At 40.3% G+C, this 13,167-nt stretch overlaps 1 pseudogene; it reads right to left on the minus strand.

The window, feature by feature from the left end:
* Positions 1-353: 353 nt before the first annotated feature.
* LOC115871637 lies at positions 354-898 on the minus strand (annotated as a pseudogene).
* Positions 899-13,167: the final 12,269 nt, after the last annotated feature.

Here is a 13,167-nt window from a genome sequence, read left to right on the forward strand (position 1 = left end):
CTGATACCCAGGAGAAAGCTTCACAAGCTTGCAATGCTCCAATAGGTCTCAATTTCCTTAGAAAGAAAACGGCCTAAATCACGAAAATGTTTTGTAAGTCCATCTATCTCTTTCCTACTTCTGAAGACCTTTCCTGTGTTTTGTGATACTGACAACCACGTACAGAGGTAGGCAGGATTCAGGGACTCGTGTCAGTAAGGTCTTTCTCCACAGATGCTGAAGCATGCCAAGGAAAGTTTACGCTGAGACCTCATATTCATGTTTGTTTGTTTTTAATGCAAAAAGTATTGGTTTTCTGATTAATTTTAATTTCAAAATTACATTAGACATTTCTTTATTTCAAAATCCATCCTTTACAGAGAAGACAAGAAATTTATAAAGTCCATCTTTAGTTGAGAAACGTGTTTCTTTGTTTTGCTCATCCGACGTAATCTTTGAGGAAGAGAGAGTGGGCATTGACTGGCCCTCGGATCCAGACGTCTCAGGACTGCACTTCAAGGACTCGGCGCCTTCCTCTCTCCGGTGTCCTCAGAGCGGAGTTAGCCATAGGAGTGCCCAGGTTGCTCTTCAGCAAGGAGAGAAATAGACTTACCTCGATGTTTAACTGCTCGCTTGCATGTCTTACAAGTAACCAACAATATAGCTTTGGCGTCCTTGTACTTGTTCACATTTTCTGCTTCTTTAAAACAGTGTATACCTTTTTGCTTCTCGATTCGCAAGTTTCTGTACTTGGGGTGTTGGTTTGGGCTTCGGTGTAGGTGCACTCGGGAGTTAGACTGGAAACCCTGTGGACATGTTTCTTCACAAGTGGCCTGAGCAGAGGGAGAAAGCAGGCTTAACCGGGGTAGCTAGCCTTTAGTTTCCCCACCTCAGCCTCAAGATAGTGCCTCTCTCTCATGGTGGTTGGTGAGGGGAAAAATAATAAGTAAGGTCATATTTTCAAAGTACTTCACCTTCTTTATTAATTCCAAAAGTACTCATTAGAATTATGAGTAAGTATCAGTGTATCTTGATTGCATATTTGGTCAATTTCAGACTGCAGAAGGTAGTCAAAAATTAGCATTCCTTCAGCATTGTTATTAGTGGTTGGGGCATAAATTCACCTGGTGGTTGTATTAAGTGGTCTTCCTTGTAGGCATATGGATAGTATCCTTCTGCTGACAGCTTTTCTTACTTCACAGTTGATCTCGAAATGCTCTTTTTGACAATGGACATGATTTCATTCTTCAATTTGTCATTAAGTCGGCAGTTCCAGGCCATTTCTGTTCACTAATGCCTAGGCTATTGATCTTTATGTGTTCTGTTTTTGACAACTGCTAATTTTTTACAGTCATAGTTCACGCAAACAATATCCTGATTACTAATTGATGCTTGCAGCTCTTTCTTCTCATTTTGCGTTGTGATTCATAAGTATATGACTATTCTAAAATCTATACTCCCTCCACACCAGGAAGGTCAATTCTGTTTGAGGTTATCCCTCTTCCCATCAGATTTTGAGTGGCTTCCACCCTGAAGGGCTTAGCTTCCAGCACCAACCACATCAGGCCATGCTTCGCTTCTGTTCATATGGTTTGTACTGGCTGATGGTTTGTTTGTTTGTTTTCCCCCCGAAGCAGCTCCCCAGGTCCTCCCTCCTAATCTACTCTGGATGCTCTGCTGACAGTGGTCCACCATGCATGACCACGGAGCTATGCGAGATGTTGGGGGCCTTGTTTCCAGAAGCATAACAGCACAAAGGCCACTAGAGTATGTAATACAAACTGACAGTTGAGCTCTCCTATATATACATTTGTTGAAGTCTATCTGCTTTATGAACCCAGGCATCCATGCATCCAAAAGGACATGTCTTCTTTTGATTATTTTTAAAGATATAAATTGAAAACCCATTTCACATTCCCTGAGAAAGGGTCACTGCTCTCTCGCTGAACAAAGAAAGCCTGCTTCTTTGCCCAGCTCTATTTCCTTCTCTGAAATTATTAAATTGCCTTGATCGTAACAGGAAGATGTATGTGAGCTGCTCTCTGAGCGAAACCGAGTTACCATTTAACTTATCACCTTTTAAGGAGTTACCAAAAAGGTTGCTAACTTTTGACAAAACAGTCTTCTTCCTTATTTCATAAACTCTATCTCTCCTAAAATTTATTGTCTCCACTTCTTTGGCTAGTTTTTCTTTCACTTTAAACATTTTACCCATGTCGATTGTTCAATTTGGGGTTTGACTTCCATGACCAAGGAAATGACTCTTTCTTACATTAAATCTTGGTGATGACAATGCGTGTTAACAAAGCCATTTCCAGGAAGATGGGAGGAGACATGAATCCAAACAATACACACTGGAGCCGAAACCACTGACGCGACATTTCTTGTTTTCAGATTCAGCACTGGGATATAAAATTCAAGCTCAAGCCCTTGGTATCAAAACTAGTATTAGAGTAAATTTATGAGAATCAAAGTGTCCTTGAGGATAGGTGCACTCACTGGGCTCGTCTAGTCCCATTGCAGAAGAGAACGTCGTCTTGTGATCTAGGGAGCACTACCAAGTCTCCACCAAGGAACCTGACAGTGTCTCAGAGCAGCTCCACCCACGTGCAAGAAAACAGGCAAGCTGGAAATGGGGAGAAGAGTGGGTTTCACTACATGTTTATGTTAATCGGGTGTTTGACTTTTGAATGCTTCATAAACCTTGATATGCTCTGTGCTATTTGAGGAGGAAAGCAGCTGGAATGCTGCCAGAAGCCTTAATTGGAATCAGCTTAGCAGGGGCTGACAAGGTTTCCTAGTGTTTAGTTTCAAACTTACTATAAAAATGCAAAATTATGTGCTAGTTATTTTCTCCCCTCCTTTGTTTTATGCCCATCAAGGTAAGTTTGGGCTGCATTAGGAAATAAACGCATTTCTCCCTTGTCTGCCCCAGGTCCAGGTTCTGAGTACAGTCCATGTACAGTCTTTCCTAATTAGCTCCAGCCTTACTTCAGACTCAATTCCTAATGGCATGGAGACCCTTCCCCTATGTATTTCCATCATTGGCTCCATGATCACTCAATGACTAACCCAAGGCTGAGCTACTGAGCTGTGCTCAATCTGTCACCAAGGTGGTGGACAAATCCATAGAGATATGGTAAAAAGCAACCTTTGGGGACTCAGATTTCTCCTGCCAAAGTGTCCTGTTTGCTAATAGGCCGGCTCTCAGTTCTTTTTTCAAGACATGACAAATAGATAGATTGAAATTAAAGTTTTTAACCTTCTTCTGGATTTTAGCGAACTTATGCTTTATATTCTGGGTTTCAGTTGGAATTTTCAACACCTGATTGCTTCTATGATTTCAACTTTATTTACATCGCTTGTTATATAAATACTGTTGTCTGCAAATAGCAAAATAATTCCATTTCTTAAAAAACAAACAAAGAATAAAATTAAGTCACCAGTGTGTTCCAGGGAAAGTGCTGGGTACTAATGATGAAATATATGAATAAACCATAGTTCTTATCTTCAATTTGTCACAACTTGGGGTGAAGCAGACATTTGAATAAATAATTGAGAATTTGGAATAAATGAATCCTGACACAATTTATCGTCTGGTTAGCAGACCCAGATGAAATCCAGCCTAGTTTTTATGAAAATATTTGTGAAAACAATGAACAAGATATAAAGTCAAACTAAAGCTAAAGTATTTTTATAAGCCAAAGATAATATCTATAAGGTGCTTTTGATTATTCACACAACAGAAGTGCTCTAAGAAATTCATACACATTTTGCAGTCCAGATTTTAGATACACTGGCTTTGCTTTGTGGTTTTACACATTCTTCAACACATATTCGCCTGGGTCAGAACACCTGTGCCGATATTTCACAGATAACTTGGTGAATATTTGTTCATAATTTTCATGATTTTATCTTTTTTCCACTTTACTCATTTTCTAAATAGAGATTTTTATTTTGGGAGGTGTCATTGCATGAGTCAGCAAGGTAGGTAGAATCAGCAACAGAGATAGGGTTGATAGCACATTTTAGAAGAAATAGGTAACTGGACTAGTCCTATTTGTATTTTTAAGATGAAGTTATAATAAAATTGCTTGCGGGCATACGTTGCTTTACTTGTGAATTCAAATGTCTGTGTCTTGTTGAATGTGCTTGGGTTTCCCAAGGACTTTTCCCATTTCATCATGTAAATTCTTACATTTATTGTTATCAAGTTTTATAAACATTTTCTTATTAAAATTTTTAAATCTGAAGGAATTGTACAGGTATCATTTCTCTCATTCCTGCTTTGATGGTTAGCATCTTCAAACATATGTATTTAAACTTACTGATCTTTTAGAAAACTAGCTTCTGGTATAATTTATTTTTCTCTACTATTTCTTGATTGAAGTGATTTTTATTTTGATCTTTTCCTTCTTAGGGGTATGTTGGGTTTCGTTTGCTGTTATTGTCTGATTTGTTGAGGTAAATGCTGTGGTTAGATATTTTTCTGTTCTCCTTCTAATACAGGCATTTTATGCTATGAATGCCCCTTTCAGTACTGCTTTAGATTCATCGCACACATTTAAATGATATGTTTTCAATTTCATTAGGTTCTAAATGTTTTATAACTTCCCTTTGGGTTCCTGCTATGTCCCACAGATTGCTTAGAAGTATTTTAGTTATTTTCAAAGTATTTGAGAATTTATCAGATATAATTATGTTATTAATTTTGTATTTAATTCCATTATTGTTTGAGTTAGTTAGTTTATTGTGCCAACCTGGCCGATAAACACATGTGGGATTAATTGAAGGGCGGAGGGATAAATGGCTTGGTGAGCCTCGCCTTTCGAGTTCTCGGGTCTCTTGCTTTATGATGGTTGCACCAGGGTGCAGCTGCCTTAGCAGTTCCCTGCTTCAGCTTGCAAGGCTGACTTCCTGAAAGACATCCCCAAGGAGAAGTCACATGGACCTACGCCAATGCAGCCCTGGGTGATGGAGCACCCGTGTGGAGACCCCTGCCAGTGCTGAGATGCTTCCACGTTCACTGACTCGGCTTTCCTCCTGCAGTCGGCATCATTGCATCTGCTTTGTGAGATGGAGAAGGACTTTGTGGACTGGTGTTGGACATATGGGTTAATGGGTGAATATTGGACTTGTGGGCTTGGGCAGCACTGGGTTGAGATGTTTTCTTGATGCACAGTTAACCTTTATATAAACCTCTCTCTTTTACATGAGTTTCTGTGGATTTGTTTCTCTGAAGTACCTAGACTAATACATCGTTAAATAACATTTTATATCAAATAAATTTTTCTAAATTTGTTGAAAAATTTATGGCCCAGAGTATGGTTGATCTTGATAAATATTTTGAAATTAGTTAAAAGATATGTAGATTGTACTGTTGTTGAGTATTATATCCCTGAATTGTCAATTAGGTCACAGTGCTATTTAAGCCTCCTTCTATGCCCTTATTGCTTTGTTTTTAAGGTATAATTATTTATGTTTCCAAAAGAAATGCTAAAATCTCCAATTACAATGAAATATTCTACTTTGTACAAATTTATCAGGTTTTCCTTCTTGTATTTTGAAACTATGTTATTAGGGAATTAGGGACATACATGTTTATTTTTTAATACCTTGATCTCTATATAATATTGAAAAGACTCTCTTTAGCTCCACTATTCAATTTGCTCTCAAAAATATTTTTGACTTTGTTATAATCACTCTAGATTTTAATTATCAGTGTTGTAATTCTATGTGTTCTCTATTCTTTTACTTTTAAACTTTCTGAGTTTATACTAAAAATGAATATCTTACAGACATTATATAGCCCCCAAAAACCAGAATTCTTTTTTCAAAAGTATGTACTGTAATTAAAAATTTTTTTTAGTGATCCAAGTGAGTTTTATGAGCATTAGAAGGAGTTTCAGGTTTACATGAGCTCCTGTAGGGCTCCTCCTGAACGTACAGCTTGCCTGGAAGCTGCTCACAGAGTTCCCCAAAAGAGCCCCGCTCAACTCCGGGCTCCTGCCTTTTCAATGATTCCACGGGGGCTGTGGTGGATGACCCCTGATCGACCCCATTGGCTGAATTGAATTCACCTGGCCTAGGTGGGCCAATTCAGGTACAATGCCCTCCCATGCCTACCTGTCGGGAAACCTGAACCTCTGAGCATGTGCAGTGTGCTATTCCTTTGTTTCCATGGTTTGGCCCTTTGGGCATGCATTAACGGACGTTCCCCAGCCCTACGCTAGCCTACCTAACATTCCACCCTGAAGAGATATGGACCCAAATCTTTGGGGTACTGGGCAACAACATCTCTAGCTACTTCCTGCTGACAAAAGGGGTGATGTGGGGTTTTGGGTCCATACCCTTCCTACTCTGTTAGAAAGGGTTGTCCAGTCAGGCCCCAGGATGGATAAGGTCAAGGTGGTCCTTATCACCTTCGAAGAACTCTCCATTATACTTAATCCATCTGTCAAATCTGTGATTCCATTCTTGGAAACATTTTCTAAACTCATTTTTTGAATGGCTGACAGTACCTCCTTCATTTTTTCTTTACCTCTTTTATATCATCAAATCGCTGATTTTTTCTGTCCTTCTTCATTTGTGGAAGCAAAAGGAAGTCTCATGGAGTGAGGTCAGGTGAGTAAGGTTCGTGGGACAAGAGAGGCATGCTGATTTTTGCCAAAAACTGGAACAAGGAAATGGCTGTGTGAGCAGGTGCATTGTCATGTTGGAAAAATCACTCTCTCATCTGCCACAAAAAATGCCTTTTTATGTTGCACTGTTACGTTATGTTCGACAGTTTTATTATTAGTGTTTTATCTAATCTGACAATACCTGCTTTTAATGGAAGATTTGACCCACTGATATTTAATGTGATATTTGCATAATTGGCTGCAAATCTATTAGGTTTGTTTTGCATTTATCCCATCTGTTCTTTGTTCTGATTTTCTTCTTTTTATATTTTCTTTTAAATTATTTCAAATGTATAGAATGATCCCGATTTATCTTCTTTGAGGGCAAATTCATTATACTTTTACAATACTGTGTATAGTTTTTTGTTTTTAACTTAGGTTTTATGGTGACTATCTTTTAATTATATGGTCTACATTAAAGAAATATCATTTCACTGTATCAGAGCCTTTGATCCTTACATAGTTAATCTCCTGTCCTGGGTTTCATATTTCTCATTATATAAGTTTAATTATGTTATAAACATCATAGTTCATTGTTTTTGCTTTCCTTTAGTAAATAATTGTTTATGTTTTTATTTACTAATTAAATCTTAATACCATTTTCCCTCGTACTCAAAGGCATCATGTTATCTACCAGGTTTCTTCTTTACCCTCATTATTTGATTTTAGAGAAATCAAACTGAAAAGTATTTTTATTTACTTATATTTTCTATCTTCAAAACGATTTTTAAATGACATCTCCAGTTTTCTATCTGGTATTACCATATTTTTTTCTTTTGATGCTTTATATATTTTTTCATTATCACAGTGTCTAAAACTTTTGATTATGATGTGCTTTAGTTAATTTTCTTCATGTTTAGCACTCAACATTAGTTGAGCTTCTTGATTCTGAGGGTTTATGGCTTCCATCAGATTTGAAGAAAAACTTGATCAGCCATTACTCCTTCAAAAACATTTGCCCACCCTTTACTTCCTAACCAATGCAAACATTACAATTGCATATACACAGGTCGCCCAACACTGTGTCACATCTCCTTGATTATGTGGTATTATTGTATTCTTATTATCAGTCTTTTTTCTCTCTCTCTTCATTTTATACTGCACTATTTTCTTTGCTGTATCAATTTCTCATAGTTTTTCAAAGACCCAGAGTGATGGAAACTTCAGCAGCAGCAGCAGCAAATGAGAAATCTAGAGGGCCATGCACTGTGTCCATGCTTCGACACAGAGGTGACATACATGATACAAATTATCACCTGGTCTTACGTTGTTACAAGGAATTTGGGAAATGTGGGAGAGTCCAGAATATTCAGGAACAAATAACATTGCCACATTACAGGTGATGTTATTATTATAACATAGATAATATGTTTATATAGCAGATTTTCTGTATACATTGGAGGAGTTTTATTTAAATTTATACTTTTCTGTTTTTTATTATTTTATAATAAACACTTACTGCTTTAGTAATCAGGAAAATAATTTTGATTCCACAAGTGGAAGCAAATATTTGTGGGTCAGAGTCTGACAGATAACAGGGCTTAATAAAAATCACAAAGAAGAAAACCCCATGGGTACTGAAAATACATCAGCAGAGAGGGGATTTACCAGAAAGGTAGATGTTGGAGTCACTGGTAAATGTACTTTTAAAAAGAAAGACTCTACTCTGCAGAAGAATTGCTAAGTTCTCTGAGAAACCACCAAACGAAGTGGTGAATTTGGGGACCTGCATTCAGGGCTAGCCAGGTGTGGAGTGATTGTGGAAGAGGTCAACACCAGCAAGTACAGAGAGGGGGGAGGGGGCCACAGGAATGGAGCAGCAGAGATAAAAAGAAAATGATTTAAGAATGTGGTGCTGAGATGAGAGGAATGTGCATTGCACGGAAGGTACAACTGCACTAATGTTTTATCCTGTAAGGCAAGGAAGACATGAGTGCAATCTCAGGGTTGTGAAGGAACCTATCTAGATATTGTTCTTGTTGCTGGTTTTGAGAGCTATGCTATAGAAACCTATGAAGCTCTATAGACTTAAGAGAAACATCTATCTCGGCAGTGTGGCGTGAGGGATAGGTCTTAGGAAGTTGATATCTCTGCGTGAGAGCAGACAACATATGTCTCTTCAAATATACAATGTCAGAATGAAGCTGATAGTTTTGTTTTGGCGGAGTAGTGGTTGATCTTGTCATAGCCAAGGTGAGATGCTGTGCACTAAGAGTGATCGGCTGAGGTAGAAGTGGAGGCCGTGTCTGGAATGCAAAGATGGGCTCCCTGGTACAACTTGGGGGAAGGCTGGTTTGAGTCTGAAATTGGTGATTGTGCTTTCTGGAGGAAACCGATTGAGTGCCAGTGTTTGTGTCCTTTTGTGCATCCTTTACTCCTCCCGGAAATCCTCCCTTGGATTAGAAGAATGTCCTTTGCACTTGTCCATTTGGAGAAATTCTCCGTGTTTCTAGAAGGGTTTCAGAGGATCCAGGAGACAGGAGCCACTTGCATAGCTTGACTGAGCCAATGGGAGGAAGGGATGCACCATGTGGAATCCCCTGTGTGAAATGTGTGAACATGGATTTGTAAACACACACACACACACACACACACACACACACACACACACACACGGAGGTTTCCAATAAGATAGCAACTTCGTTTCCTTTATTAATTTTAAATCGAACAGTTGTTCAAACTGATCATTGTGTTAAAATGCCAATGTTCCACCAATTAATGAACACTAACACAGCATTATGAATGTCTTGAAACCTAAAGTTAAACCAAGAGACATGATAGCAAGCCAGCAGTTGGGTTCACTCCCAGTGTGTAGTCTCTGTAAAGAGTAAGTCAGAAGACCAGGGTTCCCCCTTTTCTCTCCTTGCTGTTATCTTTAGGCTTCAAACAAACCACCCCTCCCACTGTGGTCTGATATTTGTTTGCAAAGTAAAAATTAAAAAATACAGTCCTGGTCTAACTACCTCCCCTCCTCAGGAAATCAGTGATTGGATGCAGTAGGATGCTTGTTATCTAACATTAAAGGAAACAGTTTCTTGTTATCTAACATAAAAGGAAACAATTAGTTACTTAGGATGTGGTATCATAGCCTTGGGGGAAGTTTTCTGAGTCTGCTTAGCAATGTAACAGGCTAGCATGGCAAACTAGAAATTTACAGTCTCCCTAAATTGACCTACCTGGCCAGGGGGACTTCAGCAATGGGCCTTTATTTAAGACTCTCACCCATGGCACCAAGTGGGGTGTGCCAGGAAGGATGTTCAAGTCTTCCCAGACAGGGCTTGAAGGGGGCCGCAAACTGTATCGAACATTATTTTGAAGGGGGATTGGACACCACGGAGTGTCTGGTCTGGTAACAATTGCTACTGCCTGTGTGCGGCTGTGTCTTTGGCTCTGCTCAGAAGGACTCGATGAACACAGAGACGCCCATGTTAGTTGTTGGTGCCGATTGTCTCGGGGCCCCCAAACACAGGGTGCCAGGTGGGCCTGGAGTGTTGTGCACGCTCTCCCATTATTTTTCCGCATTTATTTTGTGAGGAGACCTGATAGAGCTGGGGAGAAGCTCTTGAAAGAGGAGTTGCTGATAGCAACACTTCCTTCTCTTTTACCAGCAGTTTACTGGGGCCCCAAATTGTGCAAACCTATTTGTGTGGGAGGAAAGCTTTAGGCAACTCTGCATCCCCTGCTTGGGCATATCACCTCCACTTCTAAATACCAACTAACGTCTTTCAGATCACACAGAGTCCTCTTCTTTAGCTAAAGGAGGTGAGAGAGAGAGAGAAGAAACACTACGGTCCAGTCAATTCTAACTCAAAGCAGCCTGTAGGACAGAGTTTTCGGGGTCCTGGATCCTATGGGAGGTTTTCTGATCTTGCAGGGTGTAGGCCAACTTGCAACCTGCTCTTCCAGCTGGGCTTCTCTTCTATACAGAGTTCCTGGGAAACACACGTTTGACTTTGTCTTGTTTTCCCTCATCTCATTGCGATTCCTGTGAATGTTTATATCCATATATGGCTTTCTGGATCTCAGAACAGCTCCTGCCAAGAAATGCACAATTTTGCTTCAGTATCCAGCCTGTAGGCGATTGCATTCTGTTGGATTAACTCTTTGTTGAGCACATTCTCCCTTCTTCATCGTTTCTCCTATTACACCCTCCAGCGCCATATTGCTCAGATGTTCTAAGATCTGACATAAGCTCGCTGAGCATGATGCATAGCAGGGCAGTCATAAGACGCAAGATCCACTGATTTCAGGCGTGATGCTGATAGAAGTTGCAACCCGGCTATTGCTGACTGATGACTCGACATCCACGGTACACGAGAAAACTCCATGGCAAACATGAGGAATCATTCCACTGTCAAGAACAGAGAGGAAATAAGAAAAGAGAAATACCCACCAAATCATTCCTACCCTGGGAATCAAGAGAGGGAGACGGACCGAGGAGCAACAAAGGACAGGGCGGCAGGCCCGATTTCTCCCATTTTTCAAGAAGGATTTGGTTGTTTCTTGCCCTTTTCAAAAGCACAAGCTAAAGGCCTCCTTTCTGAGACCTCCGCCTGACATTGCCATTAAAGAAATGGATTATAAAAGAGCAGAAACGCCAGCCCTGAAGGTTCCCTGAGAATGCGAGTCATGGGGAATAGGAATTGGAAAGCAAAGACCGTTCGTGCTGAATTTATCTTCTCTGGAGCAAAGGCTTTCTGCCTCCTCTCCCCCTCAAGCCCATGGGTGGAAGCAATGAAATTCACTGACATAACTGGGCCAGTTGCTTTTTATTTCCAGTATGCTGTGAGGAATACTTGAAAGCAATCATCTGTGCTCAGTAATTGGCTGATAAAGCTCAATATCCTCAGCAATTACAGTCACTGTTCATTCAGGAAATCCTCCATACATCATTTGAAAGCAGGGGAAAATTGTAAATTATTATAATACGAACCTGTATAACACACGTACAACATGTTAGAAAGAGAGATGATAAAACAGAATGGGAATGCTCTTCAGAGAAAACACAGGGCCATCCTGAGTTATTCCCACAGCAAACTTGCTCCCCAGAAAAACCCCCACGAGCGAGATGCGGGCCATCAGGGGTCTCTGTGAAATTTAGGAATAGAAACCGCCTCTACCTGCCATTAAAATGGTAGAAAAGTGGAGCCCAACTGTGCCTATAAACCACAGGACTTTAGAGTAGGAGACTCTCACGTGCCGTCTTCTGCTGTGCAGGCCCTTCTCATTTATAGAACGCTGCCCAGAAATGATTAGGAATAGGCCCCACCCCACTCCCCTATGTCTTGATTAACTAAACTGATAACATCTGCTGAGAACAATTTTCCCAAATGAGGCTACATTTCCTGGTTCAGGTGTTAGGGCTCTCTTTCAAGGACACAATTCAATCCATGACTTTAGGGCAATTATTCTAAGCCTAACTCCCACTGTCATTCCTGGGACCAAGGCACAGACAGCATGGAATCGTCAGAGATGCTTGTCTGGATTCACTGACGTGCTTCTTAATACCTTTATAAAAAGTGTCTCTCTGCATCCTACACATGCAGAATCTGCCCATGTCGAAGTGGCCTGGTGATAAGGCCTGGTACTTGCACTCTGACATGTCTATTTCCCCACGGATTCCTGCCTTCCTCTGTATTATACCAGAGACATTCTGGCATCTTGACCTCATTACATTTAACCCAAGGTTAAGTCCAAGTTTTAGACACTCAACCAAGAAAACTTACACAGCCAGCTTTGCAGTCCGACACCTTAAAAATGGAATCTCTGGTGAGTGTCCACATATCAATCAATCTGGTCCATAGATATTCTGTCCCAGGTTTAATTCCCTTAGAATCCATTTCCACACACATTCCCTGGGTTTATGCCATTATTTATGAATAAAGCAAATTAACTGTATAATGAAATACTGCAATTCTTTTGGTACATAAGCTATTTCATCCCAGATGAGTCTTTGAACTTCCACCTCAAAGCACACTTATGTGTAATTCTGTTTACAGGAAATAATACTAGTGAGGAGATGAGACTCTGGGGGTGAATTTTGCGTGGCATCAGCACCCTGCTGCAAGGCAGTTGTCCAGCATATTACCTGACTTTTAAGTAAGGGAGACTAAAGCTTATGAGGACATGTTTCCACTGGCCAGGGAGGTACAGAGGTTACTGTATTGTCAGCTATCTTAATCTCTCTGAATACATCCTTTCTAAATCTGAGGGTCAAAAGTCATTGTGAAGATCAAATAATTGTGTTTTGATGTATGTGCTTGTCATCCCAGCCAGACTAAATGTTTTGAATGCTCAGATCCTATTTATAATTCCCTTGGGAATCGGTGCGGGGCAAATCAAAACCAAACAAATCTCTGTGGCTGAGTCAATTCTGACTCCTGGCAACCCTGTGTGCTACAGACTGGAGCTGCCCCACGGAGCATCCTGCTGTGCTCTGGACAGTTGCCCACAATTTCCCTCAGTCCCGTGTGGAGCCACTGGGTGGATTTGAACACTCAAGCTTTAG

This window comes from Echinops telfairi, unplaced genomic scaffold (genome assembly GCF_000313985.2).
Source record: "Echinops telfairi isolate 266 unplaced genomic scaffold, ASM31398v2 ScPeMD7_7400;HRSCAF=8409, whole genome shotgun sequence".
In the NCBI taxonomy this organism is placed as follows: domain Eukaryota; kingdom Metazoa; phylum Chordata; class Mammalia; order Afrosoricida; family Tenrecidae; genus Echinops; species Echinops telfairi.